Source organism: Triturus cristatus, chromosome 9 (genome assembly GCF_964204655.1).
Source record: "Triturus cristatus chromosome 9, aTriCri1.1, whole genome shotgun sequence".
NCBI lineage: Eukaryota > Metazoa > Chordata > Amphibia > Caudata > Salamandridae > Triturus > Triturus cristatus.
Genome location: NC_140592.1, coordinates 330,230,073 through 330,255,141, shown reverse-complemented (window position 1 = coordinate 330,255,141; position 25,069 = coordinate 330,230,073). Strand labels below are relative to the sequence as shown.

Here is a 25,069-nt window from a genome sequence, read left to right as displayed (position 1 = left end):
AAAGTGTTTATGTGAAATGTGGCATGTAGTAACGTGAGCAACAGCGGCAAAATGGCGGCCAAGCATATCTAACCTATGCTAACTTGGCAATGTTCGCAGGTGTGTCCATATCCTCACTACACCGGTACAGTGAACTGCGAATGGCTCATTAAATCAGATATAGTTCCTTTGATCGCGCCATCTGTTACTTGGATAACTGTGGTAATTCAAGAGCTAATGCATGCCGACGAGCGCTGACCTTCCGGGATGTGCGCTTTTATCATACCAAGAGCAATCCGGGCTTGCCCGGCTGCTTTGGTGACTCTAGATAACCTCGGGCCGATCGCATGTCCCCGTGACAGTTACGATACATTCGGATGTCTGCCCTATCAACTTTCGATGATACTTTCTGTGCCTACCATGGTGACCACGGTTAAAGAGGAATCGGTGTTTGATTCCGGAGAGGACGCCTGAGAAACGGCTACCACATCCAAAGAAGGCAGCAGGCGTGCAAATTACCCACTCTCGACTAGGGGAGATAGTGACGAAAAATTACAATATAGGACTCTTTCGAGGCCCTGTAATTGGAATGAGTACACTTTAACGAGGATCCATTGGAGGGCAAGTCTGGTGCCAGCAGCTGTGGTAATTCCAGCTCCCATAGCGTATATTAAAGTTGCTGCTGTTAAAAAGCTCATAGTTGGATCTTGGAATCGAGCTGGTTGTCCTCTGCGAGGTGAGCTACTGCCTGTCCCTGCCCCTGCCCCTGGGCGCCCTGTTTATGCTCTTGACTGAGTGTCCTGGGCGTCCGAAGTGTTTATTTTGAAAAAAATTAGTGTTCAAAGCAGGCTGGTCGCCTGAATACTTCAGCAAGGAATAATGTATAGGATTCTGGTTGTATTTTGTTGGTTTTCTGAACTGGGGCCATGATTAAGAGGGATGGCCGGGGGCATTCGTATTGTGCCGCTAGAGACGAACCAAAGCGAAAGCATTTGCCAAGAATGTTTTCATTAATCATGAACGAAAGTTGGAAGTTTGTAGTTCCGACCATAAACGATGCAGACTAGTATCCGGCGGCGTTATTCCCATGACCTGCCGAGCAGCTTCCGGGAAACCAAAGTCTTTGGGTTCCCGGGGGGTGGAGAGGAGCCTGTGGCTTAATTTGACTCAGCACGGGAAACCTCGCCCAGACACGGAAAGGATTGACCGATTGATAGCTCTTTCTCGATTCTGTGGCTGGTGGTGCATGGCCTTTCTTAGTTGGTGGAGCGATTTTGTCTGGTTAATTCAGATAACGAATGAGAGTCCTCCATGCTAACTAGTTATGCGACCCCCATCGATCGGCGTACAACTTCTTAGAGGGACAAGTGACATTCAGCCACACTAGATCGAGCAATAACAGATCTGTGATGCCCTTAGATGTCCAGGGCTGCACTCGCGCTACACTGAACGGATCAGCGTGTCTACCCTTCGCCGACAGGTGCAAGTAACCCACTGAACCTCGTTCGTGTTTGGGATTGCAATTATTTCCCATGAACGAGAAGTTCCTCCCGGGGCTATGCCTGTCTGAGGGTCGCTTGATTGGGATGCGGCTGGAGCTGTCGCAAAGTTAGCTCCGCTTCCCTTTGTCCCCCCACAAGGTCAGACCCCCCGATCGCCCGTGGCACGGCCCCTCACTGGGTCCTGCCGTGGAGGTACGCCGTTGGTGCGCCTAGCCCCGCTTCGGCGGGGAGGGGGCGGCCCGGGGTGCCTGGCTGCATGTTGCGCGTGGTTGCCTGTGGTGTTTCACCAGCTGCCTGCACGCACGTGGATGGGCGTCCGATTCCGTAGCTGGATTTCCGGGGAGGCCCTCCAGATCTGGTCCGGGGAAAGAGGGCGTGTGCCGCTGGGGAAGGCTGATCCGCCTTCCTTGGTGGCTCAGCCCCCACGCTTCGGCATTTTTTTTCGACTACTACCTCAGATCAGACGTGGCGACTCGCTGAATTTAAGCTGAATTTAAGCATATTACTAAGCGGAGGAAAGGAACTAACTAGGGTTCCACCAGTAACGGCGAGTGAAGAGGAAAGAGCCCAGCGCCGAATGCCCGGCGGCGGGTTTGGGAAATGTGGCGTACTGAAGACCAACTCTCCGGCATCTCTCAGGGGGCCCAAAACCTTCTGATGGAGGCTTACCCCGCTGATGGTGTTAGGCCGGTAGCGGTCCCTGGCGCGCTGGGATCAGGTATTCTCGGAGTCGAGTTGCTTGGGAATGCAGCCCAAAGCGGGTGGTTAACTCCATCTAAGGCTAAATGCGGGCGAGAGACCGATAGCCAACAAGTACCTTAAGGGCAAGTTGAAAAGAACTTTGAAGAGTGAGTTTAAGAGGGCGAGAGGTAAACGGGTTGGGTCCGTGCAGTTCGCCCGGTGGATTCAATACAATGGGAAGGCCGGCTCCGGGTTGGCTGGGAAGACTTTGGGGTGGCTGGTGGCCCTCTGCTTCGGCGGAGGGTGTTACAGCCCTCCTGGCAGCAGCTTTGCCATGTCCGCGGGGCAGAGGGAGATTCGACTTCCTCCGTGCACTCCCCCGGGTACCTGCTCCAGTCGCCCCTGGGGGCCTTCCTGGACGGGGAAGGTGGGACGGGCCCCCTGCCTTCGGCACGTCTGTTGACTGGGGCGGACTGTGCGCCGGCCGATGTGGGATCACGCTGTACTTCCGGCAACGGGCGCACCACCGGCCCGTCTTGCCCGCTCTGTCGGGGAGGTGGAGCATGAGCGTGCGTGATAAGGCAGGGCGAGGCCAGAGGAAACGCTGGTGGAGGCCTGTAGCAGTCCTGACGTGCAAATAGGTCGTCCGACCTGGGCATGGGGGCGAAAGACTAATCGAACCATCTAGTAGCTGGTTCCCTCCGAAGTTTCCCTCAGGATAGCTGGCGCTCGGAGCCCCCAGTTCTATCTGGTAAAGCGAACAATTGGAGGTCTTGGGGCCAAAACGATCTCAACCTATTCTCAAACTTTATATGGGTAAGCAGCCCGGCTCGCTGGCATGGAATGCGAGTGCCTAATGGGCCACTTTTGGTAAGCAGAACTGGCACTGCGGGATGAACCCAATGCCGGGTTAAGGCGCCCGATGCCGATGCTCATCAGGCCCCAGAAAAGGTGTTGGTTGATATAGACAGCAGGTCGGTGGCCATGGAAGTCGGAATCCGCTAAGGAGTGTGTAACAACTCACCTGCCGAATCAACAAGCCCTGAAAATGGATGGCCCTGGAGCGTCAGGCCCATACCCGGCCAGTGCTGAGAGTTGCTGGGGTTAAGTCTCGACGAGTAGGAGGGCCGCTGCGGTGCGCACGGAAGCCCGGGGCGAGGGCCAGGGTGGAGCCGCGGAAGGTGCAGATCTTGGTGGTAGTAGCAAATACTTTGAAGGCCGAAGTGGAGAAAAGTTCCATATGAACAGCAGTTGAACATGGGTCAGTCGGTCCTAAGATCCAAAGGGAGTCTGGTTCAGGTCCCCAAACCCGGAGTGGTGGAGACGGGTGCCCTCGCAGCGTCCAGTGCGGGAACGCAAACGATCCCGGAGAAGCCAGCGGGATCCGGCGGTAGACCCGAGGAGAGTTCTCTTATCTTTGTGAAGGGCAGGGCACGCTGGAATTGGTTTGCCCAGAGAGAGAGAGGCCCGAGCCTTGGAAAGCATTGCGGTTCCGGCAGCGTCCGGTGAGCTCTAGCTGGTCCTTGAAAATCCAGGGGAGATGGTGTAAATCTCGTGCCGGGCCGTACCCATTTTAGCAGCAGGCCTCCAAGGTGAACAGCCTCTGGCATGTTGGAACAATGAAGGTAGGTGAAGTCGACAAGTCAGATCCGTAATTTCAGGATGAGGATTGGCTGTAAGGGCTGGGTCACGCAGCGGGGCTGGGCACGGGCTGCGGCTGAAAGAGGAACCGGGCCCTTTATATGGATTGCCCTAGCTGCGGTGGTCTCCTCTCCTCGTGCCCACTCCCCGGGGGTGCGCGCCTGCGCTCTGCCTCGGCCGGATCCTAGCAGCTGACTTAGAACTGGTGCCTACCAGGGGAATCCGACTGTTTATTTAAAACAAAGCACCGCGAAGGCCCGATGCGGGTGTTGACGCGATGTGATTTCTGCCCATTGCTCTGAATGTCAAAGTGAAGAAATTCAATGAAGTGCGTGTAAACGGCGGGAGTAACTTTGACTCTCTTAAGGTAGCCAAATGCCTTGTCTGATTTCTGAGTCATGAATTTAATTTGGTAGCAACATATGGTTGGAGGAAAGAGGAATTTGAGAAATGGGCAAATCTCCCTGTCCAAGGTGATGGTATAAAATACTTAGCAAGTAATCCAACCTCAAATTTTTGGATCAGCAAATATAATAAAAGAAAAGAAAATCAATGCATAGCTGTGCTGATGTTGAGAGCAAATGTTCTGTAAACTAGAGAAACCATCACTAGGGGAAGAAATCATACATTTGCTACTTGTAGATATTGCACAGATGTGTGCAAAACAATTTCACATATTTCAGGTGCATGTCCTAAGGATAAAAAGGCATAACAAAGTGTTGGAATTGCTAATTAATAGAGCAAAAAGGTGTGGGTGGATGACATACAGGGAACCTCATGTTAAAAATAGTCAAGGTGAACTAAGAAAACCAGATGTAGTGTTGACCAAAAATGGTACTGCTGTAATGGTTGATGTTTCAATTCGTAATGAAACTTACAGAATTCCCTTGAATTAGCGTATGAGAGTAACGTTAAATACTACCTGGATCTATCACAGCAAATCAAAGATCTTACCAACTGTAAAATTTCATGGCTTTATTGTCGGATGTCGGGGTATTTGGCCTCAATGTAATTATGTTGCTCTAGCTGATCTTTGTCTGCAAATGTCGTTCCCATTCAAGAAGAAAGTTTGCCTGACTACTTTAATGGACACTCTCAAAATGTGCCAAGTATTCATGGACAATTAAATTTCAAGCCAAACACTGAGATGTACACTATCGTACAGCTCGCATGTCACTCTTATAAAAAAAACGTATTATCCTAAAATGTTGATTCACTAATATTTACATGTGGTTCAACAGTTACATAATAGTTTATAGTTGACACAAGAATTAGTGTAGAATTTTTATAGAGGTGTATTTTCTAACTAGATGTGCAATTTATAGATGTGTATTTTTATAGATGTGTGCTTAGATTATAATAATTTAGATACAAATGTGTACATCATGATTATGGAAATGTCTTGAATGAAAAATAGGTCTCAAATAATTACATACACATCGTCACAACATATTGCATTGATTATTGATGTCCTACTAAACAGGACTGTTTGTAGACCTTTTTATATTATTGGAATAGTACTGTAGGGTGTACTATCTCTGGCCTATACGTGACCCCAGTTCCAGTGAGGGCAGCTTAAAGTGTGGCTGTACTCCGGAGAGAACAAATGTTGTATTATTGGAAGCAAAACCGATTTGACGCTGATGGGCAGCATAATAACCCAGAATGAGCCACCGCGAGGTGGTACAGATAGCCAAATGCCTCATCTAATTAGTGAGGCGCATGAATGGATGAACGATATTTCCACTGTCCCTACCTACTATCTAGCGAAACCACAGCCAAGGGAACAGGCTTGGCGGAATCAGCAGGGAAGAAGGCTCATTTGAGCTTGACTCAAGTCTGGCACTGTGAACATGAGAAGTGCAGGATAAGTGGGAGGCCCTCGGGCCTCTGGTGAAATACCACTACTCTTATCGATTTTTCACTTACCCGGTTAGGTGGGGGGGGGTGACCCGCTCCGGGGACAGTGGCAGGTAGGCAGTTTGACTGGGGCGGTACACCTGTCAACCGATAACACAGGTGTCCTGAGGTGAGCTCAGGGAGGACAGAAACCTCCTGCGGAGCAGAAGGGCAAAAGCTTGCTTGGTCTCGATTTTCAGTATGAATATAGACCGTGAAAGCGGGGTCTCATGATCCTTCTGACTTTCTAGGTTTCAAGAAGGAGGTGTCAGAAAAGTTACCGCAGGGATAACAGGCTTGTGGCGGCCAAGCGTTCATAGCGACGTCGCTTTTTGATCCTTCGATGTCTGCTCTTCTATTATTGTGAAGCAGAATTCACCAAGCGTTGGATTGTTCACCCACTAATGGGGAACGTGAGCTGGGTTTAGACCGTCGTAAGACAGATTAGTTTTACCCTACTGATGATGTGTTGTTGCAATAGTAATCCTGCTCAGTGCAAGAGGAACTGTAGTGTGGTGTATGTGCTTGGCTGAGGAGCCAATGGTGCGATGCTACCATTTGTGGGATTATGACTTTACGCCTCTGTCAGAATCCCCCCTAAACCGTAATGATACCGCAGTCCCGTGGAGCCTCGGTGTGCCTGGGATAGGTAGAGCTGCTCGCTTGGGGACCGGACCGCGGACGGAAGGGGGCCGCCTCCATTGCCCTTAGTGCACCGCATGTTCGTGAGGTACCCGGTGCTAAATCATTTGTAGACCAAGTGGTTGGTATTATGTAGGAGTAGGTAGCGCCAGGCCTGTCGCCTCTTGTTAGGGGAGTTCAGCTCCTTAACATTGAGAGAGGAGCGTAATTAGTGGAGCTGCAGTTATGGTGTGGAGGCTGTGGTGGAGAGCGGCATCGGAGCAGAGTGTGAGAAGGCTGAATCGTGAGCGGATCATGGGTGCTAGGGGCAGGTTTGTAGAGGCATGACACATATATCTAGCTGGTTGAGGTGCTCCCAAGGTGTACAGTAGGGCAAGAAAGTTAAGGGAGGTTCCCTGATATGCACTGACTCTGGGATAATTATAAGGGGAGGGGTAGGGAGGGGGGAAACGGTAATATCAACACGAAGCGGCCAACAGGGCCAATGAAGTTCAATGTTATCTTGGAACAGCTTATAAGCCGATACAGGAGCCATTCTGAAGAAGTCACTCTTAAGGCACTGCAGTTTGGGGGGGGGGGGGGTGGGGGGGGGGGGGGGGGGGAACAGTAGTCAAAGACAGCCGACAGACGGTTTCCGCATCCAGCAACCAGTCTCTATGATTGTAACGAAGGGCACCAGCTTTCAGTCATATTAGAAGAGCCAATTTGACGCGGCCTGGGTTGTCCGGTAGAGCCGCAGCAGCTGAAGAGGCCACCAGGCGAGTGAGGGTATATGATGCAATAGGCGTTCAGTGGGACAAGACGTCCTGGGGCGTGGTGGTTGCATATGCCTCCCTAGATATCCCAAGGGACCTGTGTGTAGGGAGAAAGAGGCATGGGCATCGGTATGTCAGGCATGGTTTCTTCCAAAGCCGCGGGGGAGCGGGCAGATGAGGGAGTCGCTCATGGTGCAGTGGACCACTCCGTCCCGTTCGCCTCCCTGTGCTGGGCCTGTGGGGAAGAGGAATCCGCCTCTCCAGTGTCCGTCCGGAGCCGAAGAAGCTGTTCTGCGTCTCTCAAGGAGCGGAGAACTTGGCGCTTACCTTCCCAGGTAAAGACCAGCGCAAAGGGGTGGCTCCATGAGTATTTAATTTTGAGTTTGCGCAGCTTATCGGTGACTGGTTTGAAATATTTACATCTTCGAAGGGTGACTGGAGCTGTCTCTTGGAAGATCTGGATTGGGTAGCAGTTGTATGTTAAATCCGTGACTCCGCGCACCTTCTGTAGAATGGCTTCCTTCTCTACAAAAAAGTGGACTAGTGTGCGAATGTCCGGAGTAAAGTCTGGTCGTCCCCTGGGTCCAGGGACTCGATGGGCTCTGTCAAGGGCAGGGGGAGTGATGTCATCATCTGCCCTGACCGTCTGCAGGAGGTCTGCCATAAAAGACATAATGTCTTGACCCTCTGCTCTGCGGGGGACCCTCCTGATGCAAATAATATTACGTTGGCTTCTACTTTCGAGGTCCTCCGCCTTCAGTTTGAGATTGATATGCTGATCTTGGAGCTCTGTCATCCTGCGCCAGAGGCTCTCATGATCCTCTGCTCATGTGTCCATCGTGCTTTCAAGGTCATCGACACGGCCCCTGATCTCCGTAACGTCTCGGCGGATTTCCTGTAGGCAGGTTTTTAAATTGTGTTTGAGAGATCCGATTTCTGCCTTAATTTCCTGGAGAAATGAGCTCATAAAGGCCTGCGTGATCAGGTCCATTGACGGGTCCTCAAAAGCCATAGCACCCGGGGGGTTAGAGGCAGACTGCAGTGGAGGGTTGGATTTCAGCCACAGCAAGGCCACTGGATTGTCTTTAGCAGGGGTAGGGACTGGATCTTTACTGGACTTGGAGCTTGGCATGGCCAGGGGTGCGATTTCAGTAGTAATGGGTCTAGGCCAGCTATCCACCTCGGCCCAATGATGGCTGAAAGTCAGAGCATCCAGAGAGTCCAGCGGGCCCAGCGCAGGATCAAACAATATAGTTGGTTTCAATATCGCACTTCAGCTGCCGTGGCTCTCCCAGCTCCAGGGTCCCGGGGGGCACACTCCATGCAGCAGCAGGGCATCTCAGGCCAGGTGGACCTCCCGCAGCACCGCTGGGGGGGGTGGAATACACCAACTCCACCGGGGTTCGCAGCAGCAAGTCAGGCCCGTGCCGCCCCTCAGGCTTGCCACGCAGGCAGGCTCCACACATCGTAGACCACGGCAGTAGTCCCTGCAGCAGTAGGGAGCCCAGGCCCTCCAGTGACCAGAGGAGGCCCAGCAGGGGAGTATCCGGAGCAGGCAGGGGAGGGGGAGGAGTGCACGGACTCGCAGAAAGATCTCTGCTGCCAGTCTCCCCAGTCACTGAGTCGGTTAGGTGGAGCTCGTGCCCTGCGGCCTGGTGAGCACGTGAGCGGAAGGCCCAGAGACAGGCGCCCCCCCCCCCCCCCCCCCCGCAATAAAGGGGGTGCTCCAGTTCCCGTGCTGCCCTCTGGGCCATCAGTGCAGTCAGGGCGGTCAGGCCTCCAATCGCCAGGAGGGGCCAATGAAGGAGCCACCTGGGAAGGTGAGGGAGGAAGTAGAAGGCCCTGCTGCGTGTGTTTCGCAGCCGATCGCTCTCACCTCAGGTTCTGTAGAATGGACTGGTAGCGTCGACAAGGAGGTCGGGACACAGCCGGGCCCAAGGCCACACAAGATAGGCGGTGGAGCACAGGGGTGACCACGGAGCGGGCAGCCGTTCCGTACAGGTCTCACCGGACGGAAGCCTCATCAAGGCCTGGCATGCCTGCAGCTGTTCTCCTCTTCAGGTGGGCAGCATTCCCCGCCCGGCAATGGTCGCGGGATAGTCCGCTAGGTCCGAGGCAGCCCCAAAGGTGTATGGGGCCAGGTGCTGGGAGGCGAGGACAGAGAGGAGCAGGTCCCCTACAGGCCCAAGATGGTGGCCGCGGGTGACACGATGCTCCTTCAACCCAAAAGTAGGGGGCACTGCTGAGCGAATTCCGCAGCCGATCACCCCCAGCTCAAGTGTTGCAGGCTGACAACCGTTGGTGAGGAAGATGAGGAGCGGCCGGCCCAGCGTTACCCGCCAGGGAATATTCCAGGTTGGTTCAGGGGGGCCCTCCGTCGCAGCCAGATTGAAAACTTTACAAAGTGCATTTTAAAAAGCTGCCTTACTAAGTTATAAAGGGTGCACAAGGTCTGCAGTCAGCACTTTCATTTATTACTGTGTCTGCCCCTTACATATTATCCCAAGGGTGCTCAATACCAATAAGGGTATGCATTAACCCACGAAAACATGGGAGCCTGTTCGCAAACAGTTGGCCACGTGCCTACTGCGCAAACTACACATTAAGGGCCGTAACCCAGATTCAAAGGCCAGGGGCCACTGATTTCCCATGGATACAGAAGGAGCACACCCTTCAACCACAACCCCGGGTTATCCTCCTACCTCCAAGATACCTCCAAACCCACAGAAGGAATAGAACAGAGGTGACATTAAAGTAAGCATATACGTAGGTAAGCATACCCACAGCACACATACATAAGTACATGCCTATACATGTACATGTCAACAGCTTTGGTATACAAGGTGGGTTCAGTACTTCACATAAGGGAAAAATGTGTGTGTTGTGTGTAGATGTGTGGGTATGTATACATATATATATATATATATATATTATATATATTTGTATGTAGTATAGTTTACGTAGGTTTATAGGGTACAAACTAAAGTGCCCCACAAGCTACCTACACTGCCTTACTCTGCAAACGCGCTCGGCATATAACAAGGTCAAGCCTTCTTTCCTCTCCCCTCAATTGCTCATAAGGACATAAACAGAGCACATACTCATGATACCGTCCACGTTCGGCAATACCATAAACAGGGAAGGGTAACAGCTGACTTGAACACGTCAGCAGCATACGCTTAGCGTTTCATGTCGCTACCCAAATCAAGTATTAAACAAGGTATACTTACACACTTAAAGCAACCAGACACCCCGAACAACCCTTACGTTGTATCTACACAAGGCATTAAAGCCTGCCCATTGCATCAACAAAAAAAAAACTATTTCAAGCAGACAGAAGCTAGTAGTTGGTAAAAACCAAAATAATTATAAAGATGAATGGGCCTACAAAATATAATTTGGTTTTAAGATGCAAACTGTTAACTGCTAACTAACAACGGTAAAAGAGGTTTTTTTCGGTGTCATGTCTATAAATAGTTACCACACTCACAAATGCAAATATGCATAAGAGTGTATTTATGGGTATACTCTTCTACAGTAGAGCTAGTTGGATACCTACTATGTACACACACCAGGAGGAGACATTCTCTCAAAAAGAACAAGTGGTACACAACACCATTTGTTTTTTTACTATCCAGCGGAGATTAACTGCACTTCACTCCCTCCTCCACTATCGCTAAATACCGCTACACAATCTATGCACAGTATGTGAATCTAGAAGACGTGTATGCTGCCAAACAAACTAGTTACTTACCTGTAAGAATAGTTTTGCAGCATAAACTCTTCTAGATTCACATTCAACCCTCCCTCCTCCCCTGTGAAGGAGTAAAAAGTAGCAAAACTGGAAAATAACAACAACAAAAAAAGGAAAAGGACAAAAGAGATTCAGAACATAGTCCCTAAATAAATATGGTACATAAGTACTCCTTAGGGCTAACAAATAGCAAAACGCTATACGTCTCCTCTTACAATAGTACATACGTACTATATAAGAACTAAACAAAAGCAAATGTGATGCATCTGGATAACAAGGGGACCTGTTTAAAAACAGTCACACTCTGCTATCTACATAGCTCACAAACCAATAAATAACATATTCTAAAAAGTAGAACACATAAGTGACTGTGCTTATCTTACTAATCAAAAGGATATATATACAGCAGAGCTGTTAAAAAACCAGTATAACTGAAAATAAATATTAATAAATATATATATATGTTCGAGGCATATGAGCTGCAGATTACACACTTGTGCATAGAGCGCCATCTGGTGTTGGGCCCGGATGTCTGCAGTTGTTTTTTCTCTTGGAAAGTCTTTGGAAGTCACGAGGTCGGTGACTCCTCCTTTGGATTGTATTGCGCATGGGCTTCGGCTCCATCCTCAGATTGTTTTTTTCCGCCATCTGGCTCGGATGTGATCTTCGCGCTCCGGTTCCGAACAGGTTTCCAGTTCAATCGACGCGCAATCCTCACCCCAATTCGCAGTATTGTTTCGATCGCGATCTCCACACTCGGCGCGGCTCTCATCGATCAAGACCTTCGATTCCAGTCGTCGACGGTCGCCTTCGGGCCTACCCAAGCTCCGGTCCTGGCTCATGGAATGGACTCCCTTCAAGAAGTGCCCTCGATGTGGGTCCAAATTCCCCCACACCGATCTCAAATTCCCCCACACCGATCTCCACGAAGTATGTAATCTCTGCCTCTCCCCTGAACACGAGGCTCGAGACTGTCCGGCGTGCAAGTCCTTCCGGTCCAAGAAAACTATTCGAGACCGAAGAGCAAGAAGAACCATGGCACACTCATCGACGGCGATTCCAGATGACATATTCCGAGAGGACGTCGACGCTCCAGAAAAACACCACACCGACTGACGATTCAGATGTGGAGGACATCACTCCGGCACAAAGGGTCGTGAGTACAAATTTGACCTTCCGCCACACCCTCGCCCTGCACCGAAAAAGGCTTCGGTCACGCCTTCGCCTCCGGGCCTAGGTAAGACCAAAGACACTGCTTCCCACACCGCACCTTTGGGACCGGTAAAGAAGCCGAGTAAGCCTTCCGGCGGCTCGGGCTCGAGCCAGCCCACCGTCGGTGCCGACAAACACTCATCCGCACCGACACCGAAAAAGAAAATGGCATCCTCTTCGGCACCGAGACACATACCGAAACACTCGGTGCCGAAACCCAGTTCCACCTCCTCGGTACCGACTCCATCCCCGGAACAGACAAAAGCACACAAGGCCACCGGCACCGAGATCTCGAAGCCGAAACCCATCTCGGCACCGACCAAACAAAAAGCCCTTTCCAAGCCACATACTTCCAAACAGGACACTAAAGCCAGAAAACCAACAGCCCCGATGCCTTCGGCGCCGACGGATAAACCACCTTCAGAAGAACTCTTTATACCAGATCCCTTGCAAAAGACATTGACCAAGGATCCCAAAACCGGACATTTGATGCTCAGCATCAAGAGACAGCTGGAAAAACCTGCCCCAGCGCCACCTCCAAAGAGGAAGGACTCTGCTACCTCACCTTTCAGAATACTTTCCCCACCTCTTCCACCCCCTCCACCACCCCCCCCCCCCTCCACCTTCTCCACCCCCTCCTCCTCATTCCCCAACACCCCCTCCGGGTGATGATGATGATCATGACGACATATACGATGACATGGGGGATGTGCCCCATGACTTACCTACAGGGGACCCCACTCCCACCGGCTCCCCAGACCCATGGGACGACTATAACATCCCCGACATCCCTAACGTCCCACAAGATGATCTCTATCCTTCGAGACCATCCCCACCAGAAGACTCATTGGGGTTCAACCATTTACTCCAAAGGGCTTCACACTATCATGGGGTAGATCTCCATACCGACCCCGTGGAGGAGGATTTCCTCCTCGATACTTTAGACACCACGCATAGGGCCACCTCCATACTGCCCATGCTCAAAGGAGTTAGAAAACATGCGCCAGAGGTCTTTAAAGACCCAGTCAGAGCCAGGGTAATTAACCCGCGCATTGACCAAAAATACAATCCCGCCCCTACAGATCCCTCCTACATCAGAGGGCCAGCACCACTAGATTCCCTGGTGTCCACAGCACGAAAGAGGGCCAACTCCCAGGCGTCAGGCGAAGCACCACCACCTGACAAAGAGTCGAAACTCTTGTACGCATCTGGCAAACGCACTGCATCACAAGCTGCCAACATATGGCGTATCGCCAATACACAAGCGCTACTAGCAAGATATGACTGGGTCCATTATGACGACCTAGAAGCCATAATGCAACACCTCCCTGACAAATACAAAAATAGGGCAAACAAGTTAATTCTGGAGGGCAAAACCATCACTAATACCTCCATCCATTGTGCCCTAGATGCAGCCGACACCGCCTCCAGGGCCATCAATACTAGCGTCCTCCGTCGCCATGCCTGGCTCAGGATCTCAGGATTTAAACCAGAAGTACAAGCTTCCATCCTGAACCATCCCTTTGACCAGGAACATCTGTTCAGCCCAAAAGTGGATGAGGCCCTAGAAAAGATGAAAAAAGACACGGACACGGCGAAATCTATGGAAGCCTTACAATCACACCCTCCCAGGCGTTCCTTTCGCCGTTCCTCCTTTCGGAGCACACTCAGAGGCTACTCCTCTGATACCGCTTCCACTTCATATAAAGTCCCTACCCAATCCACCTTCACAAGGGGTTACCAAAGAGGCGGCTCCAGGGGCAACAATAATAAAGGCAGAGGCAAGACAAACACCGCCTGCTCTGCCTCCACACCTACCCAATGACTTCCCTCCACTCCCCCCAGACCATCCCACTACGGTCGGGGCAGACTCCAAAATTTCCTTCATGTCTGGGCTACCATCACCTCAGACAAATGGGTAACACAAATGATTCGGTCAGGCTACTGTCTAGAACTAATATCTACCCCCCCCCCCCCCCCCCCCCCAACATTCCACCCAGACAACGCCCAATGTCACAGGAACATCTAACATTACTAAAGCAGGAGGTAATCTCCCTCCTACAAAAAGGAGCGATAGAACACGTTCCTACCAACCAACGAAATCTGGGGGTTTACTCCCTATATTTTCTCATACCAAAAAAGGAAGAGACTCTACGGCCCATCCTAGACCTCCGGCCCATCCTAGACCTCCGGCCCCTAAACACATACGTACACTCAGACCATTTTCACACGGTAACACTTCAGCAGGTACTTCCCCTGCTCTCCCAAAACGACTTCCTGACCACTTTAGACCTAAAAGACGCTTATTTCCACATTCCTGTACACAACGCTTACAGGAAGTTCCTCAGATTTGTGTTGGACAACCAACACTACCAATTCAAAGTACTCCCATTCGGAGTCACAACAGCACCACGAGTATTCACCATGTGCCTAGCAGTAGTGGCAGCACACCTGCGAAGACAACACATCCATGTCTTCCCATACCTAGACGACTGGCTAATAAAAGACAGTTCATACAACCAGTGTGTACAACACACGCATGCCACTATCCAGCTACTTCACCAACTGGGCTTCACAGTAAACCACGCAAAGTCCCATCTACAACCATCCGACATGAAACAATACCTCGGTGCCACCATAGACACCTCAAAAGCGCTAGCCTACCTCAGTCCTGCCAGGATTACCAGCATTCAGGCTCTACGCGCAAAATTTATAGCACAACACTCTCTTCCAGCTCGGGTGTTTATGCAACTAATAGGGATGATGGCCTCTTGCATTTTCATACTACCTCACGCAAGACTCCAAATGCGTTCTCTCCAAGAGTGCTTAGCGCGCCAATGGAACCAGGCCCAAGGTCAATTAACAGATCTGGTGTTGGTTGACGGTCGTACCCATCGCTCTCTGCAGTGGTGGACCACCACAAACCTTTCTAAAGGTCGACCGTTCCTGGACCCGGTTCCTCAGATAGTACTCACAACGGACGCATCGCATCGCTCTCCGTCTGGGGAGCTCACCTATTACATCACACAATGCAGGGCAGATGGACACCTCAACAAAAGTTACTCCACATCAGCCATCTGGAGTTACTAGCCATATTTTTAGCCTTAAAATCTTTTCAAAAACAGATTTCAGGCAAGGCAGTCCTAGTCCGCACAGACAACCTGACAGCCATGTACTATATACAAAAACAAGGCGGCACACACACACACACACACACACACACTCCACAGCTCCCTCAGCTAGCACAGAGCATATGGAGATGGGCCATACCCCAGAAAATCTTTCTCCTGGCCCAACATGTCCCATGAGTCAAACATTATGGCCGATCTACTCCGCAGACAAACACAACAGATCCACGAGTGGGAACTACATCCACAAGTTCTTCACCCGTACTTTCAAATGTGGGGGCATCCACAGATAGACCTCTTCGCCACCCACGAAAACACCAAATGCCCAAGCTTTGCCGCCAGATATCCACACCCATTGTCCAAAGGCAATGCGATATGGATGAACTGGTCAGGCAGATTTGCGTATGCTTTTCCGCCTCTCCCACTCATTCTATTAGTGGTGCGCAAACTACAACAACACTCCCTCACTCTCATCCTAGTAGCTCCAACTTGGGCCAGACAACCGTGGTACACCACACTGCTGGAACTATCTGTAGTATCGCACCAAAAGTTACACCTCTCTCCACACATCTTAACCCAGAACCATGGAGAGATCAGGCACCCGGACCCAGCTCAGCTCAACCTAGCGATCTGGCTCCTGAAATCCTAGAATTCGGTTACCTCAATCTTCCCCCTGACTGTATGAACGTCATCAAAGAAGCTAGGCGACCCACCACTAGTGTGCTACGCCGCCAAGTGGAAACGTTTTGTTGTCTATTGTCACAACAATACCATCAATCCCCTAGATGTGTCCATTCAACACATCATAGGCTATTTACTACACCTACAAAGATGGAATCTAGCCTATACGTCTATTAGACTGCACCTCACAGCCGTAGCAGCTTATCTACAAAACAGGCAACTTCTATCACTTTTTAGAGTACCTGCGATTAAAGCCTTCATGGAAGGCCTTAAAACAATAATTTCCCCCAGACTGCCACCCTCACCTGTGTGGAACCTAAATATCGTTCTCACCAGACTAATGGGGCCTCCCTTCGAACCTCTGCACAAATGTGAACTTCAATTCCTAACGTGGAAAACTGCTGTTCGAGGCTAAATTATACTCACATTTGAATGTTCAAAAGGTTACAGCAGTATACAGTGCAATGACCTTATCTAAACACACTTGCACTGTAGAATAGCGTAAATAACTGTAGATCTGCACTAAATTAAGCTTAAATAGGAAATGTATTATCTTTTTTCATCTGCCCTACCTTTGAATCTGTACACCTACTGACTTGGCACTCATTATTGGAAGTAGAAAAAAATCATCCAAAGAAGGCTTATATTCTGTATTTAAAAAAAATACAGACAGGAAATAAATGTTTTTCTGTCTGTATTTATCAGTCTAAATCAGTAAAAACGGAAAACTGCGAAGCCCTAATTATAATGTCATGGATATATTGATTCAACTGTTTTGTATAGAACTAAACACACCTTTAAATATAGACTCAAAACAGGGGACAGTATACTGTGGATCATTTGACTCCTTTGAACTGCTCGGGCGCCTTGCACCAAGAGCTGCAAGCACCAGGGAATAAATTGGCCTGCAATAGAGTAGCGCATGAAACTGCAGTGATCATGTTTTTGGTTTGCTCATCTTTACCTTACTCAACAATTGTTCGATCAAGTTGAACAATCAGGACTGGTTTCAAGTGTGACAGCTGTTAGTCTCACCTCTCCATACTTTCCTCTGCCAGGCATCCAGGCTTCGATGTCATATTTCCTATAAGCGGGTAGTCCCAACTCCTGTGTAGGCATGTCTAGGATCCTGTATGTAAGAAGGCAAAAAGTTTAATTACTAAAACAACACTAAATGTTCAGCTGGGACGAATAGCACGTGCTGGCCTCACCTACATAACACATACAGCAGCAAGAGTAATTCAAGGCTTCATTCTCAGAAACAGGCACTTTAAAACTAGCTACAGAGTTCGGATTTTAAAAAGACAAGAAGGTGAAAGTGCTAAAGTGTGTTACAAGAACCCAGCCTTTCACAAACAGGGCACACAAAAGTGCTTGTGAGATACCGTAAAATCTCCCCAATGGGGCAGGCAGACACGTTGGTGTCTGCTGATGCGTTGTAGGCCTCCATTGTCATCCTACAGGTAAAAGTACTATCACCACTTCCGGGTCAATCTCTCACAAGGCAATGTTCACAGGTACCAGTGTTTGAAACAGTGCATTGCTCTCAGAGAAGCAGAAAAAAACAGAATGTTTGGGTGCATTATAATCTCTAAGAGGTAGAGATGAAAGGAATATGCTACTTACCAGTATGCATCTGTTCTTGGCATGTAGAGCTGCAGAGTTGTACACTTAGCATAGATCGCCATCTGGTGTTGGGCCCGGATGTTTGCAGTTTGTTTTTGTTCTTTGGACAGTCTTTGGAAGTCACGAGTTCGGTGACTCCTCCTTCGGTCCGTACTGCGCATGGGCTTCGGCTCCATCCTCAGATTGTTTTTTTCCGCCATCGGGCTCGGCGTGCTCCGGCTTCGAACTTCTACGGTTCCAGCCTCGACGGAAAATCCTCGTATCTTCGAGTTTCTTCATCATCATCTTCATCTCTCGAAGCGGCACTTTTCTCCATCCCGTACATCGGCACCGGCCTTCGGGCCCTCCTCGACTCCGGTCCCGGCCGATGGAAAGGACTCCGTTCAAAAAGTGCCCAAAATGTGGGTCTAAATTTCCCCACACCGACCTCCATCAGGTGTGTAATCTTTGCCTCTCTCCAGAACACGAGGCCAGAGACTGCCCCGCCTGTAAGTCTTTTCGATCGAAGAAAACCATCCGGGATCGAAAAGCTCGACGCACCATGGCGCACTCATCGTCTGCAGCTCCACCGGACATCTTCGGAGACGGCGCCGAAGCTTCGGGGCAAACACACACCGAGCAGGAAGAAGACGTCGTCAGCGCTTCCGAAGCCGACGACTCCGACGTGGAGGACATCACACCGGCGCAGCGGGCCGTGAGTACTGTGCCCCCTCCCACCCCCGCGCCCAAAACCAAAGAGACTCAGGTTACTCCCTCGCCTGCTGGCCTGGGCAAAACCAAGACCAAAGCTTCGATCACCCCACCTTCGGGCTCGGTGTCGAAGCATCCAAAGTCTCACGGCAGCTCGGGATCGAGCCAGCCGACGCCCGGTGCCGAAAAACAGCATCCGGCACCGAAGAAAGCAATATCCAGCTCGACTCCGAAGCCACCGGTGCCGAAGCCTGGACTCTCGGTGCCGACCAAACACAAACATAAATCTGTCGGCACCGACGCTCCGACGCCGAAAACTCCTTCGACGCCGAAAAAACAGGAGGCCCCAAAAAAGCATGGCGCACACAAACCATCGAAGCCCTCGGCTCCGAAATCACCGGTGCCGACGGACGATTCGACGCCACTGGCTCTGTTTACACCAGACCCTCTACAAAAGACTCTGTCCAAAGATCCAAAGACTGGACTATTGACTTTAATTATCAAGAAAAGACGCCTTGATACTCCGGCTCCTCCTCCACCACCCAAAAGGAAGGACTCTGCTACTTCACCCCTCAGAGTGCCCTTCCCACTACCGCCTCCTCTACCTCCTCCACCACCTCCACCCCCTCCCCCTCCCAGGTCTCCGCCACCTCCACCTCACTACGATCCGGCCCCATCCCCAGATCCGGATGACGGGGACCCGGACAATTACCCGGCGGACGCCCCAATGGATCCCACTCCACCAGGGACCCCAGACCCATGGGAGGATTACAATAACCCTGATATACCAGATATACCTCAGGACGACCTATACCCATCCAGGCCGTCTCCTCCAGAGGACTCCTTACGGTTTCATCATTTAGTGCAGAGAGCAGCACACTACCATGGGGTGGACATGCACAGTGAACCAGTGGAAGAAGACTTCCTACTGGATACATTTGACATACAAGACAAATCCACTTCTATTTTACCCATGCTTAAGGGTGTCACCAAGCACGCTACAGAGGTGTTCAAAGACCCTGTCAGGGCCAGAGTACTGAACCCTAGAATAGAGAAGAAGTACAAAGCGGCACCCACAGACCCTGCATACATTAAGGGCCCTGCTCCCCTAGATTCCCTAGTTGTCTCCACAGCTAGAAAGCGGGCTAACTCCCAATCCTCAGGAGAAGCCCCTCCGCCAGACAAGGAATCTAAACTTCTGGACGCGTCTGGTAAACGCACCGCCTCCCAAGCTGCAAACATGTGGCGCATTGCAAACACACAAGCACTGCTTGCGCGATATGACAGAGCACACTATGACGAACTAGAGGCTCTTATGCAGCACCTTCCAGAAAAACACAAGCGCAAGGCTCATGACCTAATACAGGAGGGTAAACTAATTACAAACACCTCCATTAAGTGTGCCCTCGATGCAGCCGACACTGCTTCTAGAGCCATAAATACAAGTGTCCTGCTTCGTCGCCATGCCTGGCTCAGGATCTCAGGGTTCAAACCTGAAGTCCAGGCGTCCATACTCAATCACCCCTTTGACCAGCAAACTCTCTTTGGGCCAAAGGTAGACGAAGCGTTGGAAAAGATGAAAAAGGACACAGACACAGCAAAGTCTATGGGGGCACTCCAAACACAAGCCTCTAAACGTTCCTTTCGACGCTCGTCCTTTCGTGGCACAGGCAGAGGCTCCTCCACCGATAACGCCTCTACCTCCTACAAGTCCCCTCCTCAAAATACCTTTTCAAAGGGCAATCAAAGGGGCGGTTACAGAGGCAACAACAATAAGGGCAGGGGCAAAACCAACAACACCCGTTCTGCCACCCCACCCGCACAATGACTCCCCTCCGCTCCCCCCAGACCATCCCACTCCGGTCGGGGGCAGACTACAAGACTTTATCCACACATGGGAGTCCATAACATCGGACAAATGGGTGACCCAAATCATTCGGTCAGGGTACTGTCTCGAACTAACATCTACCCCACCCAATATCCCACCAAGGCACCGTCCAATGTCTCAAGAACATTCCACACTGCTCAAACAAGAGGTACTCTCACTCCTCCAAAAACACGCTATAGAGCAGGTCCCCGTCAATCAACAAAATCTAGGGGTCTACTCCCTATATTTCTTAATACCAAAGAAAGACGGGACCCTCAGACCCATTCTCGACCTCCGGCCTCTAAATGCCTACATACATTCAGACCATTTTCACATGGTCACCCTACAGCAAGTCCTCCCACTCCTCTGCCAGGGAGACTTCCTCACAACCTTGGATCTGAAAGACGCATACTTTCACATTCCAATACACCACTCTCACAGGAAATACCTCAGGTTCGTGGTGGACGGGCAACATTACCAATTCACGGTTCTCCCCTTCGGGGTCACCACCGCACCACGGGTGTTTACCAAATGCCTAGCAGTAGTAGCAGCACACCTCAGACGTCAACATATTCACGTCTTCCCTTACCTAGACGACTGGCTGATAAAAGCCGCGTCCTACAACCAATGTGTGCAACATACAAACAGCACCATCCAACTGCTCCACCAGCTAGGCTTCATGGTGAACTACCAAAAGTCCCACCTCATACCATCTCACACAAAGCAATATCTCGGGGCCACTATAGACACCTCCAAAGGTATTGCCTATCCAAACTCAGCCAGAATCACAAGCATTCAAGCCTTACGCAAAACATTCCTTCCTCAACACTCTCTTCCAGCAAGAGTGTTTATGAAGCTTATAGGAATGATGGCGTCTTGCATCTTCATAGTGCCCCATGCAAGACTCCACATGCGTCCACTTCAAGAGTGCCTAGCACAACAGTGGAACCAGGCCCAGGGGCAGCTGACGGATCTGGTGTTGGTGGACGGCCGCACACATCACTCTCTGCAGTGGTGGAACACCACAAACCTTTCCAAAGGGCGGCCGTTCCTGGACCCGGTTCCTCAGGTGACTCTAACAGCGGACGCATCGCTCTCCGGCTGGGGAGCGCACCTTCTACACCTCACCATGCAAGGTCTATGGACGCCACAGCAAAAATCGCTCCACATCAACCATCTGGAGCTCTTGGCGATCTTTCTAGCCCTAAAATCTTTCCAAAAACAGATTTCGGGCAAAGCAGTCCTCATTCGCACAGACAATATGACTGCAATGTATTATATCCAAAAACAGGGGGGGGGACACTCTCCCCAGCTCTCCCGCTTAGCCCAGAGCATATGGAGATGGGCAATTCCTCAAAACCTCTTTCTCCTGGCACAGCACGTTCCAGGCGTACAAAACACCATGGCAGATCTGCTCAGCAGACAAACGCAACAACTACACGAATGGGAACTGCATCCACAAGTTCTTCACCCATTCTTCCAACAGTGGGGGCATCCTCAGATAGACCTCTTCGCCACCCACGAAAACAAAAAATGCCCAAGCTTCGCCGCCAGATACCCACACCCATTGTCCAAGGGCAATGCGATATGGATGAACTGGTCAGGCAGATTTGCATACGCCTTTCCACCTCTCCCACTAATTCCATTAGTGGTCAGGAAGCTACAACAGCACTCCCTCACACTCATTCTGGTAGCTCCGACGTGGGCCAGGCAGCCGTGGTACACCACGCTACTACAACTGTCAGTGGTACCACATCAAAAACTGCATCTATCCCCATGCCTCCTAACCCAGAACCATGGAGAAATCAGGCACCCGGACCCAGCTCAGCTCAACCTGGCGATCTGGCTCCTGAAATCCTAGAATTCGGATACCTTAACCTTCCCCCTGATTGCATGAACATCATCATGGAAGCCAGACGTCCTACCACTAGAGCATGCTATGCCGCAAAGTGGAAAAGATTTGTAATTTACTGCCGTAACAATACAATCAACCCTCTAGATGCATCCATACAGCACATCATATGCTATCTGCTCCATCTTCACAGGTGTAACCTGGCATATTCATCCATACGCCTACACCTAGCAGCGATCGCTGCTTATCTACAAAACAGACAGCATTTATCACTCTTCAGAGTGCCCGCTATTAAAGCCTTCATGGAAGGCCTTAAACGCGTAATTCCTCCCAGGGCACCACCTTCCCCTGTATGGAATCTAAATTTAGTTCTTACACGACTAATGGGTCCGCCCTTCGAACCAATGCACAAATGTGAGCTACAGTTTCTCACCTGGAAAACAGCTTTCCTTGTAGCTATCACTTCCCTTAGAAGGGTTGGTGAAATACAAGCGTTCACCATACAGGAACCCTACATACAAATGCATCACAGCAAGGTCATACTTCGCACAAATCCGAAGTTTCTGCCCAAAGTCATTTCCCCCTTCCACCTCAATCAATCAGTGGAATTACCTGTCTTCTTTTCGCAACCCCAATCTGTTGCAGAAAGGGCCTTACACACACTTGATGTGAAAAGGGCGTTGCTATACTTCATACAAAGAACGCAACCCTTCAGGAAGACTAAACAATTGTTCGTTTCCTTCTCTCCACCACATAAAGGCAACCCCATTTCTAAATCAGGGATAGCTAGGTGGATTGTACATGGAGTCTACATGAGCCCCCTCGCGGCCATCGTACGCAAACACCACCTCAGCATCATCTCCTACGCCGACGACACCCAGCTGATCCTCTCCCTGACCAACAACCCCGCCGCCGCCAGAGCCAACCTACACGAAGGGATGAAAGAGGTAGCCGAGTGGATGACGACCAGCCGCCTGAAACTGAACTCGGACAAGACGGAGGTCCTCATCCTGGGCTCCTCTCCCTCCGCATGGGACGACTCCTGGTGGCCTCCCGCCCTGGGCACCGCACCCAAACCGACAGACCATGCACGAAACCTGGGCTTCATCTTGGACTCCTCCCTCTCCATGACCAGGCAAGTCAGCAGCGTCTCCTCGGCGTGCTTCAACATCCTACGCATGCTACGGAAGATCTTCTGGTGGATCCCCACTGAGACCAGGAAGACCGTCACCCAGGCCCTCGTCACCAGCCGACTGGACTACGGCAACGCCCTCTACGCCGGGACCACCGCCAAGCTCCAGAAGAGACTCCAGCGGATCCAAAACGCCTCAGCCAGACTCATCCTCGACATCCCACGATCCAGCCACATCTCCGGACATCTGAGAGACCTTCACTGGCTCCCCATCAACAAGAGAATCACCTTCCGCCTCCTCACCCACGCACACAAAGCCCTACACGACCAAGGCCCGAGCTACCTCAACAGCCGAGTCAACTTCTACGCTCCCAAACGCCACCTCCGATCAGCCAACCACGCCCTCGCCGCCGTCCCCCGCATCCGAAGAGCGACTACAGGAGGAAGGTCCTTCTCCTACCTGGCCGCCAAGACCTGGAACTGCCTCCCGTCCGACCTGCGCCTGACCCAAGACCACCTCTCCTTCAGGAAGAAGCTGAAGACCTGGCTGTTCGAGCAGTAGCGGCACCCCCCCCCCCCCCAGCGCCTTGAGACCCTATGGGTATGTAGCGCGCTTTATAAGTGTCACTGATTGATTGATTGATTGATTGATTGTAAAATGCATACAAATTTGCTATCAAAAGGCAAAGAGAACATTATCTGTTCCTCCTAAAGCCCACTCTACAAGAAAGTTAGGGGCTTCTATGGCTTTTCTAGGGAATATACCCTTAGATGACATCTGCAAAGCAGCCACATGGTCTACACCGCACACCTTCACAAAACACTACTGTGTAGATGTGCATTCCAAGCAGCAAGCTAGGGTGGGCCAGGCTGTACTAAAGACACTTTTTCAAACAGCTGCAACGGATACCGGTGGTCGCCGCTAAGGTTGGGTACTGCTATATAATCTATGCTAAGTGTACAATCTGCAGCTCATATGCCTCGAACGGAATATGCTACTTACCAGTATGCATCTGTTCTTGGCATGTAGAGCTGCAGAGTTGTACACGCCCACCCGCCTCCCCGGCTACCTGTATCCGTTCCAGTACATCTTATTTAGATACAACACATGGGTTTCTCACTGTTATTACTACGCTCCATCATTTCCCTGTTGGCGAAAAACAATCTGAGGATGGAGCCGAAGCCCATGCGCAGTACGGACCGAAGGAGGAGTCACCAAACTCGTGACTTCCAAAGACTGTCCAAGAAGAAAAACAAACTGCAAACATCCGGGCCCAACAACAGATGGCGATCTATGCTAAGTGTACAACTCTGCAGCTCTACATGCCAAGAACAGATGCATACTGGTAAGTAGCATATTCCTTTCTTGTAGCCATCACTTCCCTCAGAAGGGTCAGTGAGATACAAGCACCTTTTCTCCAAATGCACCATAACAAGGTTGTTCTCCGTACCAACCCAAAATTCCTCCCTAAAGTCATTTCTCCCTTTCACCTAAACCAAACGGTAGAACTACCAGTATTCTTCTCGCAACCACAGACCGTTGCAGAGAGCTCTTCACACACTAGATATCAAGAGCCTTACTCTACTACATAGAGAGAACACAACCTTTCCGTAAGACCAAACAACTGTTTCTCTTTCTCTCCACCACACAAGGGCAACCCCATCTCCAAGTCAGGAAAAGTTAGATAGATTGTCAAATGCATTCAGATTTGCTACCACAAAGTAAAACGAACGCTATACGTTCCCCCTAAAGCCCACTCTACACGTAAAATAGGGGCTTCAATGGCTTTTTTAGGGAACATCCCATTAGATGATATCTGCAGAGCAGCTACATGGTAAACACCGCACACTTTCACTAAAGTGTAGATGTGCAAACTAAGCAACCGGCTAGTGTGGGCCAGGCTGTACTCAAAACATTATTTCAAACCACTGCAACAGATACGGGTGGTCGCCGCTAAGAATGGGTACTGCTATATAATCTATGCACAAGTGTGTAATCTGAAGCTCATATGCCTCGAACGGAATATG

General features: G+C 50.6%; 1 protein-coding gene and 2 pseudogenes across 5 annotated transcripts in view; all 3 read left to right on the top strand.

Moving 5' to 3' along the window:
* Window positions 1–25,069, top strand: part of LOC146797866 (RNA-binding protein 6-like) — a 1,129,330-nt gene that overhangs the window by 80,244 nt on the left and 1,024,017 nt on the right. The gene's annotated exons all lie outside the window — the stretch shown is intronic.
* On the top strand, window positions 66–1,626 carry LOC146797869 (18S ribosomal RNA; annotated as a pseudogene).
* Window positions 1,931–6,327, top strand: LOC146797868 (28S ribosomal RNA; annotated as a pseudogene).